Source organism: Ciconia boyciana, chromosome 12 (genome assembly GCF_034638445.1).
Source record: "Ciconia boyciana chromosome 12, ASM3463844v1, whole genome shotgun sequence".
Classification (NCBI taxonomy): domain Eukaryota; kingdom Metazoa; phylum Chordata; class Aves; order Ciconiiformes; family Ciconiidae; genus Ciconia; species Ciconia boyciana.
Genome location: NC_132945.1, coordinates 13068275 through 13087685, shown reverse-complemented (window position 1 = coordinate 13087685; position 19411 = coordinate 13068275).

Genomic DNA, 19411 nt, shown 5'->3' with positions numbered 1-19411 from the left:
AGGGAAGCCCTGAAAAAATTGCTACAAGCTTGCTGTAAAATTTCAGTACGCTGTAAAATATCCTGTGCATTCAGATAAACATTTGGTGAAAAGGCAAACTGATTATGCACAGGAACATGAAAGACTGATAGCACAAACAGTTGAATGCCATGGGTCTGATTCTCAGGTCAGCAATGTAGACTATACATTAGTGATTAGTGCACAGGAATGCACATCAAAGTACTTTTTTGTGATCATTTCATATTCTGAGAATAGAGGAATCCTCTTTTTTTTTTAATTTGCATTCTATTTTTGGTTAATCCAAATCTTGTGGACAAACAAAATAACATATATAGCACAGGAATTACAAAAAAATGTAAGCTAATTGTTAATACAACATACTTCATGGAATGAATTATGTTAAAAAGTTGTGCTAATGATACATGACATATCCCCTGTTTAATACAAAATAGAGAGAATGAAGATCTAGAAAAGCACAGTTCACTTATTAATAAATGTAAAGCTCTGTAATCACAACAGTGTCAATTAGTGGGGAATAAGAGAGATCCTTTGATGTAAGCATGTTAGATTAAATGACTTCAGTATGTTCCAAAATCAGCCTTAAGAGACCTCGGGAAAATACAGAGGCAGGTGGGTAAAACAACCTGTAGCTGTGAGTTGGTACTTAGTATTCTGATCTATTTACACCTGGGTAGCTGTTGGCAGCCTATTTTATTTCGCAGACTTTCCGAGTCCATCTTTGTAGGAGTGGGTTCTAATGAGTCAAGCCATTAGCAACAAATCTCAGGCAGCAAGAACAAGACAGCAGCAGCATTTCTACTCATTGCTCAAACCCTTCTGGGTGTTATACTCCAAAGGAACAAAGACAGACAAGGTCAAACCTGAACATAAAGCCCTTTGTGAAATGTTATTTGTACACAGTACATTCCTCATTAATCTATTTCAAATGCCTACCATATCCACGTATTAATGCAATGTCTCATGTGTGTTGTTCAACCATTTTCTCCTTTTTGCATGCTACAAAGCTCAAAAAGTAGCAGCACTAAGAAAAAGGTCATATATAAATTGTTAGCCACCACAGAAAATCAAAATGTCTTTTTTTGACAGACTGACTAACAATATTAATTAATACATCAGAAACCTTTACTGATATTTCATTAACTATTCAGTCCCTCCAGTAGTGACTCATAAGAACAGCACAAGGTCTTCCTTCCTTCTCCCGCTTCTCATTTGCTCTCAGAGAACATTTTTGCAGCATAAATCTTAGACTTTCCTTGAGATTTTGTTGCCTTGTTTACATTTTTTACCAACCTATCTTGAATTCTCCGATGTTTAAAGAATCACTTTGATAGAGGTGTATTAATTTATTCCATTTTCATGAATATCCTAAAACCTGCCACAGGAAGGGATGAGGAGATTACAGCAGCAACTTCTAAACCACATGATTCCACCCACAGATACTCTGAAAGGAAAAGCTTCTCCTGGGTAACATGACCTGTCAAACACAAAGATGTGAACTGCAAGCAGCTTTTCCCCTGTTACCAGGAGAGTTTTATAGAATCATAGAATCATAGAATCATTTAGGTTGGAAAAGACCTTTAAAGATCATCAAGTCCAACCGTTAACCTAGCACTGCCAAGGCCACCACTAAACCATGTCCCTAAGCACCACATCTACATGTCTTTTAAATACCTCCAGGGATGGTGACTCCACCACTTCCCTGGGCAGCCTGTTCCAATGCTTGACAACCCATTCTGTGAAGAAATTTTTCCTACTATCCAATCTAAACCTCCCCTGGTGCAACTTGAGACTGTTTCCTCTTGTCCTATCACTAGTTACTTGGGAGAAGAGACCAACACCCACCTCGCTACAACCTCCTTTCAGGTAGTTGTAGAGAGCAATAAGGTCTACCCTCAGCCTCCTTCTCTCCAGGCTAAACAACCCTAGTTCCCTCAGCTGCTCCTCATAAGACTTGCTCTCTAGGTCCTTAACCAGCTTCATTGCCCTTCTTTGGACATGCTCCAGCACCACAATGTCTTTCTTGTAGTGAGGGGCCCAAAACTGACACAGTATTCGAGGTGCAGCCTCACCAGTGCCGAGTACAGGGGGACAAACACTTCCCTAGTCCTGCTGGCCACACTATTTCTGATACAAGCCAGGATGCTATTGGCCTTCTTGGCCACCTGGGCACACTGCTAGCTCATATCCAGCCAGCTAATGACCAACACCCCCAGGTCCTTTTCCGCCAGGCAGCTTCCCAGCCACAATTTCAATTGCTAGTTTCTCCATTTAAATTCTTCACATATTTTCTGCCGCAATTCTCTACTATTCCACATCCCTTTCAAATTAAAGTCTATAGAGCTAAATGAAGAAAAACCCAGCTGTCCGAATCTAGGCTTTGCCCTGTGTTTTCTGTTATTAATTTTTGGGTTTGTTGGCCCAGTAAGTTTCAAGGTGTCTGGGCCAGTATATTTCAGGACACCCACGTATGGAAATCATTTGCTTTTTTTTGTTTTTTATTTCTTATTAGGAAGGTAAAGTTATATAGTTATGTATCATTTTATATATTAGGAAAGGGAAGTTGCCAGACTTCTAATTCTACCAGGCAAATTGTACAATCCAGTAGCAGATCTGGTTACCAGAGTTCCTTTGAACCCATGAGATTAGAGCTCTTACCTGACTTGATTTTCCTCACACACTCACTTGCTTCTCTCCAGTGCTACAGTCACTAGGCCTGCATGTCCCTTCCCCACAAGAGATTGCAGTTAGTCCAGGAAGGTCGGGCAGAAAGTCATGTTGATTTGTGCTGTGCCACTGCTGGCAGCTACCAGTCTCTGATATTACCAGCCAAGGTCTCTGGACATCCCCCAACATTCTTCTCCACAAATCTTTCTGATCTCCAGGATCCTCCCCCACTTCCAGGATCTTTCCTCCAGTCTAGGTCTTCACCTTCTTTCCCAGCCTTCAAGCCCCTGAATGTCCTAACTAGTCTATATGCAGAAGCACAAGTGACCAGCTTCCTAACTGGCAGTTTTGTCTCACATCTCATTATTACCTGGAGGTTTCAGGACATGGCACTTTTGCTATCCAAACCTACACCTAGCTTTCACTGACTGCAGCTAGCAAGTAGCAGGCATATGCTTGAGATTTCAAAAGTTCAGTTTCAGACATTCACCCATACAACACAATTATCTGCTGCCTGTTAGTGTTCACAGTTTAAGCTATTTTCACCTACAAAAGTCCTGAGGGTCCTATCTTGGCTCCTTCTCTTCAGACTTTTAGCAGAATTAACTCTATTTAGTCAAAAAGTGCATTTCAAGTTGCTTGGATTTGTAAAAACTTTGCTTTTAGTTCACAAAGTTCAGATGATGTTTCCATAATTTATCCACTTCCACCACTGATAATTTTATGTTCCCATTCCAGTGCTTACTCTGGCACTGGCAATTAAGAAGAATCTTTCTAGCCCTCACAAGCCTTTTATGGTTAACTATTTAAATAATTGTTTAGAAAGAATAAAGCAAAACAACAAAATTTATGTCTGAATTATCTGCATCAGTTGTTTTACTGCTTATTTCTCAAAGGATAGGAATTATCCAACCTTGCTTAAGAACCATACTCTCTTCTAAGAAATCCCAGTGTCAATTTCCAGCTTACTCTGACTGTGTGCACTGAAGTTATTAGCTGTCAATTTCTATTAAATTTCTATTTATTGTATTAAACCTGTTTAGACCCAAACCCTGTGCCATCAACCCAGCAACTGGACCATGAAGTTAGTCTAGTCTTTCTCTACATAAGCCTATGAAAAACATCAGCACCTGCCAGCCATTCCTAACAAGCATCTGGGCATCTTCCCATCACTCTCCACTCCTACCAGGAATGGCTGCTCAACTTAACTTTCTGTAGAGCAGATGAGAAGTCTGATGAATAATCCTTTTCTTCTGAAAACTACTGAAAAATTTTGAGCATTTAGTCAGTGTCCTTTTCATCTCATTTACATGAGCTAGTCTCCTAAGCCAAAGAACTATATTTGGATTTTTATCATCCATTCCCAGTATCGTTTTAACTGAACTTCCTCCTTGGAGTACTCAGGATCTTGCAGCATCAAGCTTCCTCCACTTCAAAATAAAATTCTTATAATAAAAGAAGGGTCCTTCCTGATATTCTGAAACAGGGAGGAGATTGAACCTGCAAGTCATTCCTCTTTTAAGGTCAGCTCAACCTTTTCCATGACCTTCCCAGGACCGCCTTCCAACTGACTACCTCATCTCTCCACTTTGTTGACAGGTTAAAGACACATGCTGCAAAAATCGTACTCCAGCTTTTATCCATTTCTACAATTAACCCTGAACGAATTCTCATGGGCTTCCCTTCTTCCTCTTTGCTGGTATCAATCACATTGGATTTTTTTTTTACTTTCTCTGTTTTATTTATCTTCTTTCACTGCTTTTCATCTGAGCTGCTTTTCATTCTCCTTCATTTACATTTCTCAGTCTCATTCAGATCTCAAAAAACTCTTTACTTCATATAGAGTTTTCACAGACGTCACTTTTATCTAGCTGGGAAAGCAGTGAAGTTAGGTGAATTTCCACTTGTTTTCTCTGTGCAGTGAGGAATTTTGTTTTGAGCAAACACGAAATAAGCTTCTGCTATAAATCATTAAAACTAAGTTAATATTGTGGAAATGCTTTATTGTTATAATGCAAACACTGTACACATTAAACATTTGTCAGAATAAAAGTTAAATTGAGAGAAAATTTACTTGGCTTAGCTTTTAATCTATTAGTCCACTATGGGTAAGTAGTAGGAACTGCCAAAACTCAGAGCCTCCCTATGTATTTTGAAAATATTATGGTTTTGGAGGTGATCCGACAATAGCAGACTACTTGCTTTAGTTACAAGAACTCAATCCTGATAATAAACAGGTACCTTCAGCCTCATAATAGAGAACCAAAAAGAACTTGCATGTAAAGGAAACATCTCTGTCCAAAACAGAGAAGTTTTGCTTACTTTTGTCAACTTAACTGGTAAACAAAAGTAAATTTAAGTAAGAAATAAATGGAAAAGATGCACAAAGAGGTTTTAATTGTTTTAATGAGGAAATGGTAAAATAAATGCATGGAGAGAAGGTCTGAAAGGCATGGACAAAACTTTGAGGCATTGATAAGAAAGTAGAACCAGAGATTCAAGGACTGCATTTTGGACAACCTGTGCAATTAGCTGTCTAGGAGGTCATGCAGCCTAGTCTATAACACTGTATTTTTGTTTCTCCATTATTTGTAATAAAATACACTTTCTGACAAAATTAAGGATAAGACCTTAAAATCAACCAGAATGGGCAAAATTAACAGAAGAGTTTCCTAAGAGGAGAAGAAAAATATAAAGGAACTGAGGGTCAGCACAATTGCAGATAACGTAAATGAGAAGGAAGGAATCAATAACTACTCATAATATGATAACTTGTAGTATTGGACTTGCGGTAAAAAAGAAGAGAGGGCAATATTTCTAGAGAAAATGAGGTTTCCCCACATCAGCTGGATTAGATTTGTGATGGCAAAAAGAAACCTGTTAAAACATGTGGAAGAGGAAGTCAGCAATAAGAGTATGAGGGAAAAGCAAGGTATCACAGCAGAGACTGATTAGTCACTCAGTAAGCAAGCACAGGAGAAAAGGAAGAGTTCCTGGAGAACTCAACAGAGGCAGTAGAAACTCGGGACATTGTAGAGATAATAGAGTTGTCTAGCAGGGAGGGAGAAAGGAAACAGAATGTTTTATTTTTGGCTGTTATTATTTAGCATGGAAAAAAGGAGACATTTCAGACAGAATACTTAAAAATGTCAGAACTTTGATTAATACTGGTAATTGTTTTAAGTTAAACTGTAGGTTGTTTCACAGAATATTTGCAAACCAGTGGAAACATGAACAGAATCCTTAAAGCTGATCTTCCAATATTAGTCACTTTATCTGCCATCTGTTGGGAACTGCAACTGCCAGTTCATTTAGTTTTCTACAAGCTGACCCTAAAATAACTTACTGTAAAATACTATTTTTCTCACTTGCTGTAAGGAAAAAGGCATCCTAACTTCTTTGAGCTAGGGCATGAAATGGCTTGCAAAATATCAAAATGCACTTAATAAAGACATACTAGCTCATTCAACTGATATACCATGAAGTTGGAGAGAGCTTTAATATTCCACTAATTTCACTGTAAAAAGCAGTTCTCTGAACAGAAATAAATTCCCAGCCAATGAAAGAATCTTAATGCTTATTATTTCTTTTATTGAAGTAGACAGAGGCTTGACAAAGAACTATACCACTTGCAGTTACTAGAATAAATTCACTAGACATCCAATACAGTATCACACTAGGTACAAATATATATTGTACCTAAGCTTCCAGAGTGTTATATTACAGCAATAACTAAATGTCATGATAAATAAACATGCAAAAATCAGGAGATTCCTGTTGCATAAACAAAAGAAAAAGGAGATCTTAGAGAAAATAAATTACTAGGTACATTTTAAAGGAAGAAAGGGACACTGAAAAAATAAATATAATCTCAAATTTCCTGGATATGGTTTGAATCTACAAAAAAAAGAATCATACATCTTCTGTGCCTGGTAGAGAAGACATGCTTCTCATAACAAAGCTGTATTGACTTGTGATTACTCAAGCAATATGAATGAAAGAGAAAACAGAATGATGAGTGAAGCGAAGATGGGAAACCTGATTGCACTGAATTCAACATGAGAAGTGCTATTCACTGCAGTCTGTCCAGATTCTCTGTTTTTTACATCACAGTAATGCCACAAAGTATTAATAATGTTCAACTCAATTTGTTAGTAAGTTTTTCTGATCAGAAAAACAGACATATCAACTAGGAGTTTAAAGTTTTATTTACGATATGTTAAGGATTATTTGAGAAAGATCTAGCCAACAGCAGCACATTTACATGTTAGAGCAATGAGTGACATCAGCAAACTGCCCTGATGCTCACAGGGATCCACAGATGTGGCATCCTCTCTTGCATGAACTCTGATAACTAACTATGCCTGTTTCTCATGTGGTTTTCACCTGAAAGCCTGAATTACTTTCAGAAAGAAAGCGGCTATATTCTCATTTCACCAGGGAAGAAACTGTCCCACAGATTTGCTCAAGGCTACATAGAAGAATGAGGACCCTGCTCTATAATACAAAGTTCATTTTGTCATAGAAGTGGGAAATTCTTAAAAGGAATTACACACATTTAAGAGAAAGTTGAACTTTATCAAAGGTATTGAAAAAGATCTCCATAAGCAAGGTGAAGTAATACATACATATACAGTAAATAAAGTAACTTGCCAATAAAAATATTGACATCCAAATACGGGAAATCGCTAGGAAGCCAAAAAGAAATTCACTTGAATTAAGGTAACGTCTCTGGCTGCTAACAACAAATATTTCAGTTCGGTCTATGTCAACATCCAAGGCAAGTCAGATACATTGCCGGAATCATTAGTTGCCCTTAACGAACTGAAATAGTTCAGTAGACAGAAAAGCTTGCTGTCTGCATAGACCCATGTTGCCTGGACAGATATATATATAAATATACATCTTAGTGCTTAGTTACATTCACTTCAATGGAGCTACAACAACTTACAACTGAAGATCTATGCAAAATATATTTCCATAGTTAAGTTTGTACAATTAAGCAATACCTACCTTCAGGCAGAAGGCTTTTCAAATATGAGTACAATAAAAGATGGGTGAGTGACTGTGCCAAAAATTAATGACTAATTATTAATTTTAGAAAAAATGAATTATTAATTTTAAAAATAAATCACTCTTCCCTTGACCTGAAGCCAAGCCAAAAGTTTGGAAAAAATGCCGGGTTGTCCATTTTGTTACATTGGTTTTGCAATAGGACATTTAATGCAGTTATATTGGTACAAAGCCAGTGAATTCAAGCAAACGGTCTGTGGCCCAGTAACTAGAAACAGAGGTAAGTTAATTTTTCACAGACATAGCTTTCCTTTCCATAAACCGATTTCAGTTTTAGAATCATAGAACAATTCTGGTTGGAAGAGATCTCAGGAAATCAAGGAGGTCAATCTCCCACTCAAAATAGTCAACACTGTTGTGGCGGGTTGACCTTGGCTGGACGCCATGTGCCCACCAAGCCGCTCTATCACTCCCCCTCCTCAGCTAGACAGGGGGAGAAAAAATGTGATGAAAGGCTTGTGGGTTGAGATAAGGACAGGGAGATCACTTACCAATTACTGTCATGGGCAAAACAGACTCAGCTCAGGAAAATTAATTTAATTTATTGCCAATCAAATCTGAGTAGGGTAATGAGAAATGAAAACTAAAGCTTAAAACACCTTACCCCCACCCCTCCCTTCTTCCCAGGCTTAACTTTACTCCTGAGTTCTCTACCTCCTCCCTGCCAGCGGCACAGGGGGATGGGGAATTGGGGTTGTGGTCAGTTCATCACACATTTCTGCCACTCCTTCCTCCTCAGGGGGAGGACTCCTCACACTTTTCCCCTGCTCCAGCATGGGGTCCCTCCAACAGGTAACAGTCCTCCACGAACTTCTCCAACGTGGGTCCTTCCCATGGGCTACAGTTCTTCACAAACTGCTCCAGCATGGGTCCCGTCCACGGGGTCACAGGGCCTGCCAGAAAGCTGCTCCAGCGTGTGCTCTCCACGGGGTCAGAGCCTCCTTTGGACACATCCACCTGCTCCAATGTGGGGTCCTCCATGGGCTGCAGGTGGATATCTGTTCCACCATTAACCTCCATGGGCTGCAGGGGGACAGCCTGCCTCACCATGGTCTTCACCACGGTCTTCACCACAGGCTGAAGGGGAATCTCTGCTCCAGCACCTGGAGCACCTCTTCCCCCTCCTTCTTCATTGAGCTTGGTGTCTGCAGTGTTGTTTCTCTCACATATTCTCATTCCTTCCTTCTGGCTGCTGTTCCCCAGCATTTTTTTACCCCCTTCTTAAATACGTTATCACAGAGGCACTACCACCATTGCTGATGGGCTTGGCTTTGGCCAGCAGCAGGTCCATTCTGGAGCCAGCTGGCATTGGCTCTATCGGACATAGGGGAAGCTTCTAGCAGCTTCTCACAGAAACCACCCCTGTAGCCTCTCCACTACCAAAACCCTGCCATGCAAACCCAATACAACTGTATAGAGACCAGCCTGCCTAAGGCTTGGTCTAGCCAGATCTTGAAAACTTCCAAAAAAATACCTGAATTCAAACCAGGTGTACAAGGCAGGAATTGTACCTACATGCAGTTTCATTAAAAATAGTAGGTACTATTTTTAAATGTATTCATTTTCATGTTTGGAAAATTCAGTGGATAAGAAGAGTATGCTAAAAAGTAATGCTTCACAGCAAAATACACTTAAATCATCAGGCCATTTTCTCTTCTCCTGCTCCATTAAATTTAGATCTAAATTTTCTTGGTGGTCTCCTGTCTCCTTCCACCCAGGAGTCCTTTCCTCTGCTATTTAGCATTTTCCTTCCCCACGTCTTAGAAAACTTAGAAGTAACATACATTAAGGGATGTCCTGGATACTGCAAGGACATTATCCACATGTCTGTGAGTGTATGGCACTTGTGGTGCCTCAACACTAGTTAACACTGCTACACTCCATCTGGAGGCTCTTAACAAAGTGATCCTTATAGAAACAGTAACGTAACCCCTTCTGCACCCTGGTTTTCACCTCCCATTTGGAAAAGAGATATAATCTTCTTTTCACATTCAAAAGGAAGAAAGCAACTTTGAACACTGTCTCTCTTACTCCAGTTGTGACATGAGGATAGAGCCCTTCCCAGCTACCAGGAACTCAATCATAAAGGCAGCAGATATGAAGGAAACTGCATTTCTTAAAAACAGAAATCACATTCCTAGTTAAAACAGAAAGAAAGCCCCCTATCCCCCAACGATGTAAGAGGATTTTGGACAAAGATTCAAAAAACCAAATGTACAAATATTTGCCATTTGCTTCTACATTATGGAGACAACAAAGATATAACCCACAACAATACAGAATATCCAGCTTCTACATTTATTATAGTGCCTACTTAATTTCTAGGCTAGATTCTCCACCACTGGATTATTGCTGTGATGCCCTGCAGCACAAGAGTTGAAATTGTCCCTGGATGAAAATTTGTCATAATGCTTTTATTTTTCTTTTCCTTGACAAATTTGCTTCTTCATAAACCTATCTAGTCTTGTCAGTACCTACATGAAGTATGGCAGTATTATTTTCATATTGATTTAAGTCAAGGATGATTTTCTGCTGCCCTTAGGCTGATTTCTTTCCACCATGACTTAATAATCTTTTGCTTTTCCTATAGAGCTGCTTTAACGCTCAGAATTTACACTTTGCCATTATTCTCCTCCTGTTTTATTATTTTTGATTGTCACATGACAGTGCTGTGCTTCTCAATTCAGTTTCTCCCACGTGAGTTTTTATTTTCAAGAATTTTCTTTGTTCCTGTTTTATGCGTTACGTTGGGTTACTTTTGTGTTTGTTTAGCTGCACTGGCTTTGAAAAAAGACGTTGCTGTGAAAATTCCTGTCCCACTTCCTATGTTTATTTTGATCTCACCCTGGTTTATATTATTCATTTTTGTCCCTCAGATGGTGTTTGCATTATGTTTCAGTGAACTAGTGGAAACACTTTTCACAGGAAGTGTCTCCCTTTGAAAATGAATCAGCATGTACAAATTCATATGGTTTTAGTCCTTAGGAACAGATGTTAAGGGAATGTAGGTTAAGCTTTAGATCCAAACTAGTCTCTGCAGGACTATAATTTGCTGTTATAACCAGAAAGATGGAAATGCAAACCAACAGGGGCATCCCAGATTTAACATCCTTCTGTTCTGGCTGAGATACATTTGACTCTGTCACTTGCAGATACACTTTGCTGCCACAGTAATCAAAACCAACACAGAAATCTCTCTTAATCACTGAAAGATTGCTAGTCTTGTCTAAAGCTGTAAACATGCAGTTCAACAGAGACTGAAATTTGTAAATTTTTCAGATAAATGCATATCATCCAATACTGTAATTTTTCTTCTATGAAACATGTTTATAAGAATATTTGAGGAACCCATAAATGTCACACAAAGCCAGAAATTGACAAAAGTTTACATAAATGTTCCATGAAGACTGACACAATCTTTAATTAGTTACCAAGATAAGACTGACAATTTTTTCATAGCCTTTGAAAACGGCAAAAAAAAAAAATTAATGGCTTTGTTCTTACCTCAAGTCACTGCTCATTTCTGCTTGGTATCTCCAGCAGACTTTTGGAGTATGCTGGATAGGGGCCACCAGTCAGCCTTGAAAAATTCTCTCATTCACTTGCATTTGTTTTTAGGCCAATAAGCTATGATTAGGTTTTCATTATCATAATTAATATAGTACAGATTAAATAGTCAATTTAGGCACCTGAGTGGTAAGTTTTTACTTGACTGTGGCAGGATATACACAGTATATCTCACCTCCAGACACTTTTTGTATTTAATACTTGTCTTGGTTTCTGTAGCTGTTTTGACAACCCTTCCAAGCACACAAGTCTTAGGGGAAAAAAAGTCATTTCACTAGACAGAAGCACTAGAGGAGAAAGGGCATAAGCCTACTACAATGCAAAAGTAACCTGAAAAGAAATACAGAGAAAAAGAGGCCTCCAATCTGTGCATTCTACAGTTTTCCAGTAAGATTTCGCAACACCTAGATACCACAAGGCACGGATTGGTATCATCCCTGAGCCAATGCTACGATCCAGGTAGAGGAAACATTCCAGTAAAACATACCACAGAATCATAGACTGGTTGATGTTGGAAGCCACCTCTGGAGATCATCTAGTTCAATCACCTGCTCAAGCAGAGTCACTCACAGCAGGCTGCTGCCCAGGGCCATGTCCTGTTGCATTTTTAATGTCTCTGAGGACAGAAAGTGCAGCCTCTCTTGGCAACCTGTTCCAGTGTTCAACTTCCCTCACAGTAAAAAAACTGTTTTCTTATGTTCACAAAGAATTTCCTGTGTTTCAGTTTGTGCCCATTGCCTCTTGTCCTGTGCCTGGGCACCACTGAGAGGAGCCTGGGTCCTTCTTCCTTACACCCCTCATCAGATAGTTATAAGCATTGATAAGATCTGCACTGAGACTTCTCCAGGCCAAACAATCCCAGGTCTCTCAGCTGTATGCTGAGATGCTCTATGACCAATGCTATTAAAAATTAATAAAATGTAAATAAATAATCATCTTAATATTGAGCCTATGTTTAAATACTTGTTAAATCAGGAGCGAGTACTCACTAAATGCAAACTGCTTTTGTAAAGCAGGGTGTTCCCAAAGAGAAAGCAAATAATTTTCAAAAAAAGCCGCTATCCCAAAGAAAATATAAATCACAATGATAAATATCAATATTGCCCTGCTGGACCTCTTGTTCACGAACAGAGAAGGACTTGTGAGCCATGTGATGGTTGGAGGCCTTCTTGGGCAGAGTGATCACAAAATTATAGGTTTTGATACGTGGAGAAGCGGTGAGGGGGGTCAGCAAAACTGCCACCTTGGACTTCCGGAGGGCAGACTTTGGCCTGTTTAGAAGACTGGTTGACAGAGTCCCCTGGGAGGCAGCCCTAAAGGGCAAAGGAGTCCAGGAAGGCTGGACATTCTTTAAGGAGGAAGTCCTAAAGGCACAAGAGCAGGCTGTCCCCAGGTGCTGAAAGTCTATGGGGCCTGATGAGATCCACCCGAGAGTACTGAAGGAACTAGCAGGTGTGCTCACCAAGCCCCTTTCCACCATTTACCAGCAGTCCTGGCTAACTGGGGAGGTCCCAGCTGACTGGAGATTAGCTAATGTGACACCCATCTTCAAGAAGGGCTGGAAGGAGGACCCGGGGAACTACAGGCCTGTCAGCCTGACCTCGGTACCGGGGAAGCTGATGGAGCAGATCATCCTGAGTGCCGTCACACGGCATGTAGAGGATAACCAAGGGATCAAGCCGAGCCAGCATGGGTTCAGGAAAGGCAGGTCCTGCTTGACCAACCTGATCTCCTTCTACGACAAGGTGACCCAGCTAGTAGATGAGGGAAAGGTTGTGGATGTTGTCTATCTAGACTTCAGTAAAGCCTTTGACACAGTTTCCCACAGCATTCTCCTGGAGAAACTGGCTGCTTAAGGCTTGGATGTGTATACTCTTCGCTGGGTAAAGAACTGGCTGGATGGCCGGGCCCAAAGAGTGGTGGTGAATGGAGTTTACTGCAGTTGGCGGCCGGTCACAAGCGGTGTTCCCCAGGGCTCTGTGCTGGGGCCAGTTCTGTTTAATATCTTTATCAATGATCTGGATGAAGGGATTGAGTGCACCCTCAGTAAGTTTGCAGATGACACCAAGTTGTGCGGGAGTGTTGATCTGCTTGAGGGTAGGAAGGCTCTACAGAGGGACCTGGAGAGGCTGGATCGATGGGCTGAGGTCAATTGTATGGGGTTCAGCAAGGCTAAGTGCAAGGTCCTGCACTTGGGCCACAGCAACCCCATGCAACGCTACAGGCTTAGGGAAGAGTGGCTGGAAAGCTGCCTGGCAGAGAAGGGCCTGGGGGTGTTGGTTGACAGCTGCCTGAATATGAGCCAGCAGTGTGCCCAGGTGGCCAAGAAAGCCAATGGCATCCTGGCTTGTATCAAAAATAGCGTGGCCAGCAGGAGTAGGGAAGTGATCGTGCCCCTGTACTCAGCACTGGTGAGGCCGCACCTCAGATACTGTGTTCAGTTTTGGGCCCCTCACTACAAGAAAGACATTAAGGTGCTGGAGTGTGTCCAGAGAAGGGCAACAAAGCTGGTGAAGGGTCTGGAGCACAAGTCTGATGAGGAGCAGCTGAGGGAACTGGGGTTGTTTAGCCTGGAGAAAAGGAGGCTGAGGGGAGACCTTATCGCTCTCTACAACTACCTGAAAGGAGGTTGTAGAGAGGTGGGGGTCGGTCTCTTCTCCCAAGTAACAAGTGACAGGACAAGAGGAAATGGCCTCAAGTTGTGCCAGGGGAGGTTTAGACTGGATATTAGGAAATTCTACTTCACTGAAAGGGTTATCAAGCATTGGAACAGGCTGCCCAGGGAAGTGGTTGAGTCGCCATCCCTGGAGGTATTTAAAAGATGTTTGGATGAGGTGCTTAGGGACATGGTGTAGTGGTGGTCTTGGTAGTGTTAGGTTTACGGTTGGACTCAATGATCTTAAAGGTCTTTTTCAACCTATACGATTCTGTGATTCTGTGATATGCAAATCTATTTCAGAGAAATTCTTTTTCTAGGATTATTTTGTCATTGTTCCCTTCAGATTTAAAAGAAATATGGTTTCATTTGAAATGTTCTCCAGATAGGAACAAGATTTTGGAAAGCAGCAGTATACAGTCTCATTCCAAACCTCACATCAAGAGAGCAGCACAGGAGCTTCCACAGCAGCAGCTGTGAAGCACTGGACAGGACTCTGCTGTAACCTCCACCACCAGGAAGATTTTTAGGCCTACAACATGCCTGGTTTTTACATCATCCGAGATTTGGCCCCAAGGCTACGTAGGCTATGTTTACATAAGCAAATAGTGGCAGGGAAAAGAAGTGGATCTGCAGAGCCAGAGAGCTGGTGATGAGCACCTGACACCTTCAGGAAACATGTTTGGAGGTTTTTGTTCAGTCTAGCTCTGTGTTGGACCTTCTCGTTGGAATGTGTTAGGTGCACTCCTGCAGCACTTCTTTCCATTTAATTTTATTTGAAAGGAATCCACTGTGTCTTATGCAAGACTGCACTGAAACATAGGATGTGAAACAAAGTGCAGTAAGTGCAGATAATCAGATTTGCTTCACAGGTGCACTCTTGATCCAAACTAAAAAGGTAATGCAGATGAAGCCAGTGTTTATGAGTATTTTTTCTAACATACATTGTGACAGGGTGTGTTACAGACCTTCTGACCGTTTGCTTGCTTCTGACCCCATTCAAAAGAAGAGATATGAAAGCAAAAGAGCCTCAATGTACGCTTTGTGTGTCTCCAGGATTAGGTGTAAAAAGGCTCTTCTGTAGTGCTGACAAAAGAGCATTTTTACAAATAAAAGAACATAGTAGCTCACTTACTTAAATAATATATCATCCATAAACGAATACAGATGTTTTCACTTACCATGACTTTTTCCAGAAATAATAAAAAAATAATGCCTTTTTGAAACTACAATTGTATCGTGATAGAAATTTGTGTAGTACCTTATTCAGTCCCAGGCATATGTTACCTAGTAATTCCTTTGTAAATTTATGGCAATTATTCCTTAGCAACTTCTTTAACATTTAGAGCTTTTCCTTGACACATGCAAAATAAATGCCATCTACTTTCTGCAAAGCATAAACAACCATGGAATTACTTTGCAAAAAGACTGCAATTATCATTTAATCATGCTTAATTATATGGATAATGTACCTTGAGCAAGTGTTACAGAAACTGAGAAACAGATACTTCGTTACAGTTACAAAAATGGTATTAAATCTAACAGAATATTGTCTGTCATGTAGTGTTCCACTACTATCATACCCAGAGACATCTAACTGATTTTACTATTCAGAAAGCAACTTGCACTGTCAGGGACGGGGGTTAGTTGTTTTCCAGCCCCTGCCCCCTGACACTCTCAGCTGGGACAAGGCCTGTGGTTTACAAGTTTATAAGAAAACAAAAAAATGTGAGCTATGTCATAAAAATACAATTTGAAGTCTAGTATCTTTGATTTCAAGAGTTCCAGTGTTATTTATCTACATTTATGCTTTTTGTTGTTGTTGTTACGTACAAAATTAATAAAAAGCCTTATAAAAATGTACCCATGAATCAATGAGGACCTAACACCACCTTTTTTATAATGTCATCAGCACCAAGTACACTGTATAATACATAGAAAAGCTGATGATGGAAGACATGTTCTCTCCTCTAAGGGTTTTACAAACCAGGGGTTCTGTGCTGCTGTTGTGGAATGTCTTCTCCACAGCACTCAGCTCTTCTTCCCTAAAGTAAGGGATTTGGCAATCTGAGAATCAAGACTTACATTTCATAGCAGTTGGGGTGTGAAGAGAATTGATTTGTGTAAGGCAAGTGCTCTGGGCAGGCCTGGGTATGTTAAACAGGACTGCAGATTCATTTTCAGAAGCTTGCTGAAAACACAGTCTGCAGTGATTTATAGGGGTCTTGCCAATCGCTAAATCACTTATTTGACTTTGTAGAACAAACATTAGTACATTTTTCCTTTTACTTTTCTTCTCATCTATAACATGCTAGCTAAGCCCTAGAGCTAAATCATTATCAATATTTGTAAAAAATTTGCTATATAAAAATCAATTCCTACAGTTGGTACCTAAGACATCAACTGAACGCTTTGATAATATAAATGAGGAACATCCCATAGGTAATATATGGTTGACGGTCTTCTGATTTTATGCTGGCAAACAACAATGACATATGTAAAGATCTTTGGCCTACTTGATGCTACCCATTGGAGAACAAGTAATCTTGAACAGAAAATGTGAAGGGAAAAAATTACTCTGTATTTCTGTTTTTAAAAATAATCACCATATATTTCTGAAAAGAGAAAAAGTTATTCAGCTGTTATTTGTCCAGCTGTACACTAATATGAGCTACTTTAATTTTGTTCCTGATGAAGCCCAAGGCAAAGATGTCCAATGGCCAAGATTTCCTCTAACTTTTTTGCACATTCCTCTGGGCTAGATTTTACCTCTCTTTTCAAAGGCAGTCCTGGCTATGAAAGGGGTCAAGGATTCCCCAGCAGGGCATTATGCACAGCTCCAGTTCCTGTGTTTACCAGCTACAATGCTAAGTGAGAGAGAAAGTGAGATAAAACGGCAGGTGTCAAGTTAAAAATTGCTTCTCAGATCCAAGAATAGGCAAGTTGATGGTTCCACTGAAGTAAGTAATTTTTTTCAGTGACCTCAGCACAAGTTTTGTTATTTAAATCTTGTTCAGCCCAGGCCACCAGCCCTTCTGGCCTCAATATAACCAAAATAAATGCCAAGATATTACAAAAGTAGTCATATGAGAAGATCAAACACACATTTTTAATTAAATGCTGTTTAGTGTCCTATGGTTCAAGAAAGGTTTTCCTGCTAATGATTTATTTAAATTCTGTTTGATACTATGCTTCATCTGCTTTTGTTTTCTTTTTTGTCTTAGTCCATTATTTACTTTACAAACATTTCATGCCTGCTTAGCATTCTCCACAGCTGTAAATCATGCTGCTTTATCTTCCTCAGAGGCATTCATCCCTTCTTTTTTATTGATGTTCTACCTCCTCAAGGTACTTGATCCTTGTCCCTTTATTGATGCCTCATTGCATGCCTTTTTCTCCATAGTCAAACAGGTTTCTTGAAGAAAATGCAGCACAGAGTCAAAGCAAGACATCTAAGAAATACTGAGAAAGACACAGGGCAGAGGTTATGGAGTGCAGCTAAAAGCATGTTGGCCCTGGGGAGACTGAGAATGGCCTGGCAGACTGATTAGCGTGTGGAGGGGAAAAATGGAAAAGCAAAGAAGGATGGTGTGTAAGATTAAGTGAAAATGTATAGGAAGAAGAAAGGAAACCCCTGGCAAAGTGAAAGCTGAAGCAGAATGAAACATACAGAACTAATTAAGAGATATAACTGAATGCCTAGCAACTTATATGACAAAAAGTATTGCTAAACATTGAAAATGGACCAAATTCTGTTCACCTGAGGCTGCTGAGTAATTTCATTTATAGCAACACATTATAATCCATCCACTCAAGCAAAGAGATACTAGTCCTCTGACAGGAGATGCCCTTGCTATTAATAGCGGGTTTTGTTCCATACAGTGGGGCATTACCATGACCTAGCCTGCTGCTACTTTTCTTCTGCATGATCCTCTGACTTAGTTCAGGTCTGACCTTTAATTGCTGGGTAGACTCTTGTGGAAGTGTGGTAACCAGACAAAGGTGAGGGCCTAAGCACAATTCAACCTGTTAGATCCCTTTCCAGTGCAAAGCCCTATGAAGCTATTAAGGATAAGATGTTTCTCTGGACTAAGAGGGTTAATTTAAATATAGTTTTGAAACTATCAGTTGGATACTTAACTCCTCACAGAGCCAGATCTTAATAAATTTATTAGCAGGGGTGTATAGACCTGATTCAAACTCAGTGAGTCGGAGATTTTTCCATTAGCTTCAATGGACTTTGGAACTATACCTGAAGGATCTGCTGGCGAGGTTGCATTAGCAGCCAGATCTATTGAGTTCCTCCTTTTCCAGTACGTAAGACTTCTTGTACGGGCACATGTCGCCAAACAGGGCTGAATGACACAGAAGAGATTACAGTAGCAGATAGCAACTGGAGATGGGCCCTTCTAGAGTACAGGGATGTGACATGGCAGGGATGCGAAAGCAGCTGCTGCAGATGGTTAGTGGCTAATGGATGGGGTTGACCAGCTGCAGCTAGCCCATGAAGAGTCAGAGCTGAAGAAAACCTGCAGTATAATGCTGCAAGTAAGACTTCTCTGCAAGGAACATGAGAGTGAAGTTAGTAGCATGTATATCACCCTCAGCCGGAGAAACTTGTGTGAGGTGACCTTTGAGTGAGATAGCCCTATGACCAGACTTCACATTTCACGTTGCAGAGCTGGAAAGCGGGCATTTCTACATTCTCTCTTATAAAGACAAACTCTGTTCAGTGAGATATAACTATGGGAGCAGAATCAGACCAAATTTGTTCTTGATGACAAGAGATACTTATGAGAAACTGTTTTCTCTGTGAGGGGGTGATTTTTTTGGTTATTTTTTTTTAATGCACTGTTAAATATCTAGATATTGTGGATGATGAGAATAATAGTTAATTAATATTATCTGCTGTCTACTTGTGCTGTGTAAATAGCTATCAACACAGAAATAAATGAGTGGAAACACATTTTGTCATTTATTTAAAAAAAGAGCCTAAATAGATTTGTCTAGATTCTCAGGCTGTTCAACTATTCTTGATCATTTTCATAAAAATGGCTCTTTTGTGTAATGTTAGGTTGTCTAGAAGATGTAGTATGAAATGTCATATGAAATGTCAATTATATTCTTTTACTTACATGCTTTCATAAATAGCATGGAATTAAAAAAAATTGAGTTTTCAAGACTTAAGCACTCTACATACTCAAAAACTGATAACATGTTCTGATTATGTAAGTACTAAGGTAAAGGACCTTGAAATGGCAGGTTAGTTTGTAGATCTCATTAGCATCTCACCTACTTTTACCTCCTGTTTTATAACAGCTGCTTTACATTGTGGCTGATCATTCTTTTACGAAAGTGACCTTTATGGAATCATTTTTACTTAATCTAGTATAACGAGGGATCAAAATCAGACCTATCATAGTTTCCTGA